This window comes from Tinamus guttatus, unplaced genomic scaffold (assembly GCF_059628265.1).
Source record: "Tinamus guttatus ecotype Peru unplaced genomic scaffold, ASM5962826v1 Tinamus_guttatus_pri_ptg000010l, whole genome shotgun sequence".
Lineage (NCBI taxonomy): Eukaryota > Metazoa > Chordata > Aves > Tinamiformes > Tinamidae > Tinamus > Tinamus guttatus.
The window spans coordinates 1,013,461-1,027,057 of record NW_028288544.1 but is presented as its reverse complement, the minus strand read 5'-3'; positions in this window follow the sequence as shown (position 1 = coordinate 1,027,057).

Genomic DNA, 13,597 nt, shown 5'->3' with positions numbered 1-13,597 from the left:
TCTCTTCTACAGTACTTCTCACTGCCTTCTCTACTTGGCCAAGCAATCTGCAGTGTAATCCAACCTCTCCCCATACTGATTTCAGTTCTAGCAGCCTCTCTTTCTCGGTCCATGACGTCTGGGCAAGTGGCATTTTACAGCCATTCAGAAAACTGCAGGGTAGGTTGTTTGCTAGTCTCTGACTTGCTCCTACCTCCTTTGCATTGCTGCACTGGCTCTGCCATGTCCTGCTTTGCATGTAAGCTGCTCTCTACCTTTCTCATCATCCCCAGAACTTCTTGTTTTTCAGTCCCTCTTACACAGATCAAGAAGCCATCTCTGGGGTTGATCATGCCACCAGGTCCACCTTGATCCCTCACCCACCTACCTTCGTAGGTTTCTGAATAGGTGTTTTTATGCTCTCTTTCAAATTGCCCCTTGTTCCTGGCAGACGTTTCTGAAAAAATCCCTCTGAGATGTCTTCTGAATCTCTCATTAAAACCCTTCAGCTATGGTGTCTACAGAAGTTTAATTTTCAAGCTGCTGAATCTCAGTTATTGTACTCAGGAATATTGCTTTATGTTTCACTGTGCCCTGCAGCCTGTCTGCAGCCCCTGTCACCACTCTGCACCAGCCCAATGAGCTCTCTCAGATGGGATGGCCATCTGGGTCTAATTCAGTCATTTCTTGACCAGTGCTTGCAAGCTCTGCTGTATTGCAGATAATCACTGACAAATAGCATCTTTCTTGGACACTGTGCAGCAATAATGAAATAATTAATTTTCCTGTGCTGTTTGAACGCATAAAACTATATTGATGCCAAGTTTTATCATGTTGATCTAGCTCAGCTTGGAACTGGAACAAGCAATTGTTCCAATAGCCAGGAAAGGTTGCCTATGATTTACTGATTATCACAATTGATTTACTTTACTACGATTTGCCTACAGTTACAATGTTTTTAGCAGCTAGGAACTGTTTTGTTGTGTTTACGTTCTGGAGAACTTCATGCCCATCTTTAAATGTGCAGAAAAATACAGTCAACACCTTTGATGTATTTTGGCATTTTTGTAGTGACAGATAAACATATTGTTGCATAATGACTACAGTGACTGTTTTTTCATTTGCAATAAATACTTATTAAAGCAATAATTGTTGGAGGTAGATTGAAACTACCACAAAGTTATGAAAGATGTGTGTACAGTCATAGCTAAGCTGTTGAAATGTCTGTGTAAGTACCACAGTTTTTATGTAACAGATATCTCCAGTAAATATTTTCAAAATTAGTATCAATTATTATTTAAAGTGTGAAAATAATGCCAACAACATTTATGTAACGTCCTTGTCTTGCAATACTGGGGATCAGTCTCCCCAGGGTTATAAACCAGCATCCTGATAAGTGTATTGGATGGTCTGTAATAGGCCTTTTTGGTGATTATTTTGTAGCATGCTCTCTGAAGTATCTTAGGTAGACCACTTGGGATCTTTTTGTAACATTTTTATGTAATCTTTATACCACAGGACACTGGTAACGTATGTCCTATTTAATGAAGTACCAAATATGTGAAGCACTGAATTCTTCATAGCTATCCTCAACAGCTTCAGAAGATGGGAGTTTTAATTATGGACCAGGTCCTGCTGAAGAATGTATGGCTTAAAAGTCCTTTCAAAGGCAGTATTTTAGCCTACACTGGTAAGATTTTTCCTTACACCCACACATGGAAGTTCTTTGGGATGCTAGAAAACGTAGTATGCAGCATCTTGATCTTGTAAGCTTACCTTGCAAGGTTAGCTGCCTGAAGTTCTTGAGAACATACTGACCTTAAAAGTGTCTTTTTAAATATATTTAAATCACTTCCACTCTTAAAAATGTTCCACCATTATCTGGGTAATGTGCTACAGCTCTGAGCTGGAAACATGACCTGTAAATGTGAGTACCTGACCTGAGCAGACATGGTCATCAATTCTGAGTCCTGATGGTGTAAACAAATCTGATGGTTTAACCAAGTGGAAACTGAACTTTAACCTGTAAACTTAGGTCAAGCATGTTTATGGAAAAGTTATCTGTTGTTTTGTTTTGTTTAAAAAAGAAAAGAAAATTGCTGCTTAGATGAAAAGTCGTCAGAGAACTAGAAAATTGAACGCTCGAAGTCTTACCACAGGAGTCTACTGTAGTTCTCTAGGAGTTCTCTCTCTGCTTGGTAGTGTTATGAGATGATAGTAAATTGTCAGGATTTACTGTTTTTGTTAGGGCTTATAGTCTTAAAGATATCTGTTGTTCAGTAGTTTGCTAAGCTCTAGTGACTATTTCCTGTTCTCAGCCTACTTGAATGAATGGATTGTCCTCGCGGTAATACAGAAGGGAGGTCAGTCTCCATAGTTGGGTTTTGGAGCGAGGCTCAGGATGGCAACTTGCTCACAGGGAGGCCGAGAGACGTCAGGACTTCCCCTTGCTGGGGCGCTCCTTTTGCTGCAGCAGGAGAGATTCAAGCAGACAGTGTCGTGGCATTGTGTTATACCTGCTGTTCTTCGGAAGCATTTGCATTTGAAAGGCAAATAGATACAGTGCCACAGCTCTAGAAGACATGCCTCATAAATGCGATGATCTTCTGGCAAAGCGAACTGGCTCAGTCACCTCAGAAAGTTTATGAAATTTGATCTTACCCACACATAATGCATGAATAGCTACATAAATCATGGTTTCAAAATATTCCCCCTTCATAATAATGGGACTTTTGTTTAAACATTTAAATACATTTGTGGTTTAGATTACCCTGCCAGTGTAGAAGTAAATCCCTACCCATTTAAGAAGCAATGGGGACGTCTACTGCAATGCCCTGGTGGATGTATCCCAATGACTGCAACTTCACACGTATCAGAGTTGAGGTAACACAACTGTATTCTGCCTAGCTACTTCGCGATGAAAATAGCTACTCGTATTTTTGCATATTACTGTGGTGGGGGAAACAGCAACTCAGTGATCTATGTGGACTCTATGTACTCCACATACTGCCTTCAAAATCAAATCCAAAGAGTGACAAGAGTAGTATTCAGTCTTGCCCTTACAGAGACTGAGATTTCGATGCATGTGCTACACCTTGCTGGAGAGTGTTGGGGAAGGGAAGGGAAAGGAAGAGGAAGGAGGAATCTCTATTTGTGTGAGATCAGAGATGGTCTCTGGATATGCCTCATGCAGAAGCCAAAACACAGTTTTAGATTTCAGGATCTTGCCAGCTAGGTGAACTTCAGCAGGGTACTCCCTTAAATTGTTTAGGATAGTTTCTAAGTTTGGTTAGGCCAGTGTGGCTAGTAGGATGATGTAAATAGTGACCAGTAATCAAAAAAGAGACCAACAAAAGTTTCCTATGTCTCTTTTGTCTCACCCACATGCCCAAATGTGGGGTTAGCATGTCCCATGCTAACCACGGGCAGGTGTTCCCAGCGACACAGCACGATCGCTTCCTCTAGCTGGGCACACGAATGGCTTCCCATCGCGTTGCTGCTGCCACACAGCCCAGAGACCTGCCTGAGAGCGGCCGAAAGCCAAGCCAAGGCCGAGCCAAGACAAGGCCATCTGTGCTCGGTACACATCAGAGGCTCCTGCACAGGATGTTTCATTCACTTCACATGGACGTTGGCTGCAGCATTTGGAGGTGGTCGAGTTAGTTGCTTTCCCCCGAGGGCTGCAAAGCGGTGTGGAGATGCCCTCTTGGGCTGTCACTGGAGCGGCCTGCGACTGCCTCACGCTGTCGTGGGGCAGCTCCAGCTGTGAGGCCTGCGTGCGGAGATGGAAAGGAGAAGATCTGGCTCCCAGAGCGACAGGCCCAGCTGTGCCAGCTGTCAACACGCGCTCCGGTGAGTGGGAGTCTTGGGACAGGGGCCAGCAGGATCTGAGGCAAGAGGGAGGTCCTACTGGTTGCCTCAGACAGAGAGGACTTGGGTATTCAGGGCTGGTTTGTTGTTGGACCCTTTGCAAGCCTAGCGACTCTTCAGAAAAAGCCTTTGAACCCTTCTAAAGCCCGGTGGAGGTGCCAGCCATTGCCCAAGAGAGTGCAGGCAGAGCGGTGCCAGTGGCGAGGAGCCAGCACAGGGCATGTAGCTGCTTCTGCCCCCCACGCACGCCGCACCCGCTGAGCAATCGCAGGGCCTTGGGGCGCCAAGCGCAGGGGTGGAGAGGGCCACGTGAGGACCAGCTCACTCCTCACCATAAAAAGAAAAAAAGTGACATACCAAACTGCAGTAGGTAAATGGTTGAGTGGCCTGCAGCACGGTTTGGGGCCCAGCGTTGCTCAGAAGGTGCCTGACAAACCCCATGCCAGGGTCAGAGATGGGTTTTGGGAGGATTTTTGAAGCATGTCCTAGAGCTGCTCTGCCATGTCCCAGGTCCAGACTCCATTTTGCTGTGTTTAAGGTCTGTCCTTAAACAGGGGATGTGCTATAGCTGGCAGTTCATTGAATTTGAATGGAGTTGGGGAAGGCCTGTTGCCCTTTGATATTTTCTTGCTTATTTTCCTGGTGCCACTTCCAGTTGTATGATTGCAAAACCTCCCTTTCCCAGACCCCCAGGCAGCCTGCACCAGGAGATGCCTGGTCCATTTTTAGTCTATTAATCGTATCCCCACGAATACCTGGATTTTGGTCCATTAATGCTTTTGGTGATGGGGATGATATTCTAGCACAAATGCTGCCTGGGTCCTGGACATTTTGGGGAGCTGTCTGCCAATTCCAGCATTTGCTACATGGGGCCTCTAAAGCTGCAGCACATATTTCAGAGTGTGCCTTTTAGAGCCCTCGTGGGATTATCACCTTTGAATTTGGTTACACGTGATAGCGTCGTGGATGGACATCCTGCATGCCTTTCAGGAGTCCGCTATGGGACCACAGAGAAAGGGTGAGCTGCATGGCAGAGGGCAGAGATGGTTTTAAGAGGCAGCTCTGCAGTCTCACCCAGCTGTGGAGCTCCATCTTCTGCCCAGAGGACACCAGCCTCGCTGAGGGAATGCAGCCTCTCAGGCTGGTAGAAACCTGGCTTCCTTGGTCACGACAGGACAGAGAAAGTCAGCAAAGGCCTTGTTCTCTCAGGGCTCCTGACACCTGCTTACGCAAAGCCTGCTTTGTGCAACCCTCGGTTGCTGGGAAGCTAGAGGAGCTGTGCTGGCACTTTTGCCATCGTAAATCATCTGATGGGACAAAATGGGATGATGTCTAGATGGTTCTGACGCTGCTGACAGAGGGGGGCACTAGAGCGAGTGAAGTAAGGAGGGGATCCCTGGAGTTGCCCTGCTGTGCTGCAGGATGGCAAATGGCAAGGAGGGGGTGACCAGTGCCCAGGAGGGGGCCTGGCCACCCCCTTCGTGCCACAGGGACACCCGGTCCCCTCCTTGCTCTGGAACCCACAAACCTACCTGCCAGCCCCGAAGTCCCCGTGGCAGCTGTCTCTGGGAGAAGGCTAACAGCGAACGACCTACCAGCAACTCAGATTACCTTTGCACTCCCCGAGAGGAGGGCAATAATTGGTTCTTTTCGGTAAAGCCCTTCAAAACGAGCACTTCTACTTCATTTTGCAGGTGCTGATGGAGAACAAGCATGGAGTTATTTAGACATGACACAAACAAACTGTGTCAGAGCATGTTGGAGTGACCGACGTCGTGAGGAGAGCATCGGCAGAGGAGGCTGGCCTGTGGCTAAGCCTGTATTCAGGCATACAGAAAACAGCGCCATCGCTGTCCCATACCCCCACAACTCCAACAGTGCTCTGCCCTGTGCTTCTCAAGGCAAGGAGATGCTCATCTCATACACACGCCCCTTTGCAGGGGCAGGCTGATCCTGGCTTGCCGCACTCCAGCTGCAGTCGTGCCTTACAGAGTGGTGATGCCGTTTCTAGTGTGCAGACTGGTGCTCTTGACCCTCCTTTTGGTGCGATGTAGCAATTCCTGCTAGGGGTGTGATTTCTTTCCTGGCACAGAAGAGCTGATGCAGCTGCAGGAGAAGAGAGGTAGCACGTAGCACATACCCTGTAGGGGTAGAGCTACCCTGGCAGTGGGCTGTGCTGTAGCTCTGCCAAGCTCAGGAAGAGGACAGGACTCAAAGCGTGTTTACCTGCCTGGTGTCAGGGCTGAAGAGAACAGCCTTGTGGCTGTCCCTTTCCACACCGTCTGGCCTGGGGCATCACCTCAGGGGAGAGCAGAAACCCTCTATCTGCCCTGGTTAAGCTGGGGACGATGGTGCTTAACTTCTCTGTGCCACTATAGGTTTGCCTGCAAGGGGAGAGCCCCAAGGAGAATCTCTCTCTGCAAGAGCCCAGGCCCTCCAGGGAGATGCAGTGGAAGGGCGGAAGTGGAATTACCGGAGGGAGTGTGAATGGGCTTGTGGCGGTTGGCTGTTGACTTATTGGCTTGCTGTGCAATGGTGAGAGGAGCTGGTGTGCTTACGTGCAAGAAAGCTTAAAGGAAACCTGTCCAAAGGAGCTTGCACCGGCCCCACAGGCATTTCATGGTGCCCCCTGCTTGCGTCCTGGGCAAAGAGCTCAGGCAGCAGGAACCCACTCCCGGGCAAGGAGGTACAAGGACCCTGAATGTCAAGTTCTGGTGCACTACCCATTTGTTCCGTGATGTCGACATTATATCTTTAGTCATGTCCCTCTTTTCCTTTACAGACTGAGAAAGAATTTAGTGTGAGCATTTCAATAAAAATGTTAAATTCTGATACAAAAAACGCTCTTGCAGTGGCTAATGAACACTTACCTTATGAGCACCAGTGAGGAAAGACTGAATTTCAAGTTAGAGGTGCATGGGCACAAACAGTGCAGGCATGAAATCTTGCATGCTTTTCATTAATAACTCAGTATCATTAATAAATGTCAGCACAGGAGCCTTTGAGCTCAGCAGCCATAGGCAAAGTTCATGGTGCTGGCTCTGCCTCTGCTTGGCATGGATGATGGGAGCAGATAACCCTACGTGATGCCAGAGGTGAGGGAGGTGGTATCCATCCTGCTCTTTCTTCTTCTACACTTTCATATGGAAATGTTTCTTTGGATTAGATGACCATCAAATAAGAGTACTGGTACTGCTGGTGTTCAAACCACACACACCTGTGCAAGCTTCGCTACCCACTGGCTCTTTGTCCACCTGCTTGGAGTGTCGCACGCTCCTGTAAAGCGTCACTGTGGCTACGCGCGAAGCTGCATTTGCTCCAGCTGCGCCTGGTGCATGTGAAAGGGTGAGGATGTGGGTGCAGGAGAGCTGCAGGGAGATTTTTCTCCCTTTGGATGGGCCAGAGGAGCTCAGTAGCCAAGGTGTGGCTAGTGAGGACCTCTGACAGGGGTGGCCTGCCATCTGCTGGTAAGTCCCAGGGGACGGATGGAGCCCGAGTGGAAGCTGGAAAAGAAAGCTGGTGTGGGCAGTGCTCCTCTGGCATGAAGGAAGATGTCTTGGAGCCATGTTCAATCTCCACACTGAACAGCTCCTTACCTCCAAATGGGCTTCCAGGGACCACGGTGCTGAGCAGGGACAAGGACTAGCCTGTCTCTTGTGGAGATCTATGGTCCTCAGCTCAGCTATATTTCAGACCTCAGCACTTTCTTTCCGAAGTAAGTGACCTTGGGGTTTTTTCCCTGGGGATGGAGAAGACTGAAAGGAGGATGGTCCCCTGGCTACAGAGCAGCTCAGCATTTGGATGCCCTGCTCCACGGCTGGGCCCCACATCACTGCCCACCCCTCATCCACACAGACCTACCCCACTGCTTTTCTGGGGCACATGGCTTAGTTGTGGTTTCAGTGGGCCACAGGCAAGGCCAGAAGGGGAACCACCAGCCTCGGAAGATGAGACCCTCACCTGTCCATGCTGGGAGCGATACTGGAGCCAACAGCAACCTTCTGCAGGCAGTGAAGGAGCTGCCGAGCTGCAGGGCTGGGGTGGCCAGAGTAGCGAGGCCTGTCTGTGTGGGGGACACACACGGCTGGACTCCTCAACCACCTCATGAGGCAGAGCGAGCTCTGCGGACCTTGGGCTGGCAGCGGACAGTGGTGGCCAGATCTATTTATGTATCCGAGTGCTTTGGTGACCTGGGGCCTGGGCAGCCAGGCAAGGGGGGTATGTGCGTGTTCCCAGCGAGGCAAGAGCAACGCTGTGGTTTATGAGTGCCCCCCACACCGCATCCAGCACGTTTGCGTGCCACCTGCACCTCCTCACTTGTGCTGGGGACCTGTTCTGCTCATTGTGCTGCATATATTTTGCCTTCTTCATGTCTGAGTTCTCCAGTACCCTCAGAGCCCAGCCCGCCTGGGACGAGCACGTCGGCCAGGCCTGCGGGCTGCGCGCTGGGGATGGCTGAGCTGTGCTCCCCGCCAGCAGCAGCACTTCCCTCCTGCAGACGTTGCGCTCTTCACTCCTGGTTTCAAGCCTGGCAGCGGGCACCCGGCACCCCTCAGTGGGCATGGGGGCTTTCGAACGGAGAGCAAAAACCAGCATTGGAGAAGCAGCCTCTGCCCCAGCGGGCACTGAGCACGGGTCTTGAGGTTGCCTTGTTCCTGCTTTTCTTTGCTCAGGATATTTTCCGCCCATTTGATAAAAGCTTGGTCGGAGTAAACTCCCTACTATTGGCCAATGGGGTGGTATTTTTCTATTTTTATTTCTCTGTCTCCTCCCTTTTCTTTCCCAGTAAGGCTGAATTGGGATGAGGTTTGTGGATGGATTGTTTGTATCAGTGACCAGACCTCGGCTGTAATCAGGGGCAGTTGTAAGAGACAGAGATTTTGGTGAGTCTTTCTGAAAGTTCGTGGTATTCCAGCATATCCCCCCAAGAAAAAAAAGAGCAATTTGCCTGCTGCAGTCCTTCTGTGCAATTTAAGCCACCTCTGAACTAAAACCACACATGGGCCACTTACTTAGAAATACACCCAGGAGTGGTTCTCTAACTGGAAGACAGATATTCCTGTACATCAAGTCTGGTTGCTACCAGAATGATAGCTGTAGCTCTGAAAGACAAGCAGGGAAGATACATAAGATCTTTTTGCTAAATTTCAACTTTGATATTTGTTTTTTATCTCCTGGTTGGACTCCTTTGTCTCACTCAGGTGTGCTGGCTGTGAGGCTTTCGTGATGAGTTCTGCACAAACACTACTGCAATTGGTATTACCCAACGCGTGGAGTTCGCCATGGCTGCCTGGCAGTGATGGGCCTGCCATAGGGGCTTCACAACAGCCTTCAGAGCTCAGCGCATGGCCTCCTGCTGAGGCAGGTATTCACAGAGGGCTTTGGGTTCAGTTACCGTAGAGGGAAGGACCACTGTTTAATAAGACAGCCTGTACAAGCTGTGTGTCAGACATTCACTATAAATCTTTAAAAGCTGACCGCTTTTTCTTTGCATGATAGTTTCTGGCTGCGTTTCTGTATTTCCCATGACTCAGGTCTGTTGAAATAGCTCTGAGCATTAGGGCCATTGCACAACTTCAGATAACGCTGCTATTCTTGCCTAATGGCAAGAGGGTAATAATGACAGGTTGTTTCAAAAAATACCTCTGGGGAAAGATACTGATTTTGTTTTCTTGTTCGTTTTAAGTTGGATTGATGTATCTGCATTTGTTGGTGCCAAATATTTTGGCTCCTTTTCCACATAACCAAGCACCAGTTTATTTACTTTAAAATGCAGCCTGAAGCAATCCCTGTGTTTCATACACAGCTGACAATCATATAGCAGAGGCAAAAAAAAAAATTCAGATGCTTTCAGAAAATAGTGCAAAGATGCTCAGGACATTGACACCTGAAATGCAGTTCTCCTAGGAAACACTCAGTGGGGGAAAAGAAGTAAGAGGAGCTTCCTAGCTCTGCTGCCCTAGCGGTGCAGACCCTTGCTTTCGCTTCACCAAAGGCCTCAAGGGCAGTGGTTTTGGGCTGCCCCGCAGTGAGCAGCCACTTCCCCAAGAGCCAGCAGCACTAAAGGTTTCTGCGTCATGGGCCCCACACTGAGACCTGCTGCTGCTTGAATTGTGTGATGGTCTTTCCCTCTGCCCTTCAGCTTTCCCGCCTGGCATGCAACAGGCAGAGTCCCCGCTTAGCATTAGCATTAAAAACCACAATTGCTATCATTAAAAATAGAGGGAGTCCTTTCCCATGACAGCAGAGCATGTGTCTCAGCCACAGGAGCACGGCCCCTGTGTCCTTTGAAGGCAGTGCGAGGACTCCCGCTGGCTCCTGGCCCAGGCTGGCCAATTCCACGGGGCACTGCGGTGCCACCCGCTCTCTGACTGGGAACCTGACACCGGGGCTCAGCGTGGGACAGCTGCAGCAGCCACACACCAGCGAGCCGCCTCAAGGCTCACACAGGGGCACAAAAACGAGCTGAGCCTTAATCTAACTTACTACAGTCAGCTAAGCCATGTTTCACCAAAGAAAATTACGCCCTCAAAATTATGCTCATATATCCTAATGCTACCTTTCCATTGAGGCATTCTGGAGATGCAGTAAAATCTTAAAAATGTGTCAGAAAAAAATAAGGTGTTTATATATATACATATGCACATAGTGTCACAGTAATCTCAATTAGGGCTATAATGCTCAAATGCGAGACACAGTTTCTTAAACAGGGGCTGTTTATGCAAGCATTTCCTTGCTGGGCCTGCTGGGAATACAGCCATGATGGAGAAACGGCACTTGCAAACAAATGAGCAGAGAGACACTGGTAAGTTTTCCTCTTGGAGGGAAATTAGCATTTTAATATTCTGCACGGGGCTTTGCTAGGCAGCTGGGGCTTGTAGGTGCTGTGTAATAATGACACTGATAATTAATAATAAATATGATGCTGAAATGCCGTGGAGTTGGGGCTGGCTGAAATCCCTGCCACACACCGCTGGCCTGGAGGTTGTGAGTGCCCAGGCCATGCCACGTGCTCGCTGCTGGAGGTGGGCACCGAAACTGCTGCTTTCCACCCCTTGCAGGTGCCCAGCTGATTGTGGCAGGATGACAGCAGCTGCACGGATGGGTCAGGGCTGAGAAGCAGCTGTGTGCAGGGATAGGTGTGTTGTGTATGTGAGTTATGTGTGCGTGTGTATGTGCATAGGTATGGGTGCATGAGTATGAGCATGCCTGTGTGTGTGTACTGAGCTGGCAGGGAGCTACCTCCAGCATGAGGCTTTGTTATTTTTCTCTCTGCCATTTCCCCAATGGACGCCAAGGCAGGAAAGGTTGGGGGCATCCAAAAGGAAAGGAAAAAAGAGGTAACTACCTCTGTGTAGTTAAACATCTGTAATAGCGGCAAAGTGAGGCCAGAGCCCCCCAGCCCCTTGATTACATGGGGCTGCCAGCAGCACTGCAAAGCACCTCCATGCATTCCAGGGTGGTGGGGTTGCACTGGGCATTTTGCAGGGACAGTTGCATTGCATGGCACCCATTGCATGGCACAGCACAAGACATCAGCATCTGGCAACAGCTCTGGGTGGGGCTGTCTGATGAGACGTGCGTGGCAGGGAGGCCACCTGAGCTTGCCCTGGTGCCAACGGCAGGGCTGAACCCTGCTCAGTGAGTTAGGAGGGGAGAAGACCTGAAACCCCTGCACGTGATCATCCGCTGCCAGCTCATCACCTCAGCACGGGGCTGTCGATCCCCTCTGAGAGTGGTTGGTTGCCTCCATACCTCCTTAGCTGGCTGGGGCCTGCGGGGGGAATATAACATCAAGGTTTTGCCTGTAACATTAATACAAAGATGGAATGGCTGCCAGGAGCATATTATTCTAAACCTGATGTTTTCCATCTAACCCCTTGGCACTGGCCTGTTTCCCTCTGTCCTCATAGCTTTGGCTGTCCTTGGCTGTACTGAAGCAGCCGCGGGCTGGCCCTTGCCGAGCCAGCCACCCTATACTGGTCACAGCCCCAAAGTTCCGGCCTCTGTGGCACCATCAGACCTCCTTGTGCTGCTGCATGAGACGCAAGGGACCATAGAGCTCGGGGTGACAGTGGCCCAGCTACATGCAGACAGGGAGAGAGGAGCTCGGGGTGACAGTGGCCCAGATACGTGCAGACAGGGAGAGATGCCCCCAAGCGCTCTGCCTCTCCCTTCGGGCTGCGCTGGGACGGGGGCGGCGACAGGCAGCCACCAGCTCAGTTTATGACGTGCCTTGCAGTCTGCAGGTGCTTCAACTCCAATGGAAACAAAACCCAGCACATGCTGTCATCGGGAAGGCATGCCGGCTGCTCATGGGGCCACCGAGGCCCATGCTACTGGGGCCAGGAGCGGGGACGGCGTCCCCAAGACCTGGCGGAGACAGGGAGACCGTCCATGAAGACTGGCAGCCCAAGGTAGCTGCTGCACAGGCCCCAGCACCTGAGTGGGCCGCTGCTGGATGGAGTTAAGCAAAAACACCCCCTTCTAAAGACAGTGTGTGTAAAACAGCAAAACCACACGAGGGAGATCATTAGGGCAGTGCCAGTGTCTTCCTCCCATGAGAAGCTCCTCTGGCACTTGGGTGAAGACCAGTTAGTTATTCAACACAACAAGGGCTTAATCAGTCCTGGTGTTGGTGGTTGGATCTCCACCTGCTTCGGTCTCATCCCAGGACTGTGAGATTGAGGCTAAATCAGTGCGTTTACCCCATCCAGCAGCCCGAGGAGTTTGGTTACGCAGTAATCTGATCACAAGAGGAGGCAGAGCCTGAGTTTTCACATGTGATACATCCCACGATGTCCTCAGTCGCAGGACAGCCTCTGCAAAGTGTTTCTAGTGGTATCCAGGTGCCACGGCAATTAATTAGCAGTGGGCACAACATGTGCCTCTTTAGCCAGGAAGCTGCAGTCTCATGCCTCAGGCATTTCAACATAATGGGCTTCTGATGTGATTTTGCTGTAAAACGTATCTGTTGCCCTCTTTTTTTTTTTCTTTAATGATGATTCTTGCCTTTCTCCCAAGAGCCATTTGCCACCTGCAGCAGCTCGCTATTCCTCACACACTTCTGATAAGGAGAGGCTAAAAGCAGGACTTCATTTCATAGAAGATGTGAAATGCAAGAGCCGGGGCCGCTAACTGTGATTGCTCAGTTATCACGTTGTCACCAGAGACCTGAATGCTCTTTTCTCTCCTTGTTGGGCCTGGCCAAGATAATCTCAGCCTCAGTGCTCTGGACAGGAGTTCCTGAGGAGGGACGGAGATCGTTGCTCCTTGTTTAATCACCTGTTTGCCTTCATTGCTTTGCGTTCTATTTTTATACACATATTTTGGAGCTCTTTCTCTGAGGTCTGCATGTTTGGGTTTTGCTTCTTTTATGGGATTTGAAAATTATTGGCAGATGCTTCTTCTCTTAATTTGGTAAAATGTTTATGGCCTCTTGCTAAATTTGAACTGTTTCTCTCTAATTTGGGTTTATGCTTTCTTCAGGCCCTAAAGAGACAGACATATTTTGAGTTGTCAGGAAATTGTACTGTGAGGGAAAAACATACTGCTAACCACAGTTAAGTCTGCCATAGATAAGGCTGAAATAACCCCGATAGCTGTGTACTCTTCTGGAACATTTAATCAAGGTTGGTGTGTTCTCAGAGATTTATTTTACTGTTTGTGTTAGAGGGAGCACAGGTTTTAGATCTGTGTTTTCATAAATATGTTACAAGCTCATTCTGGTAACATTTTAATGCTTATA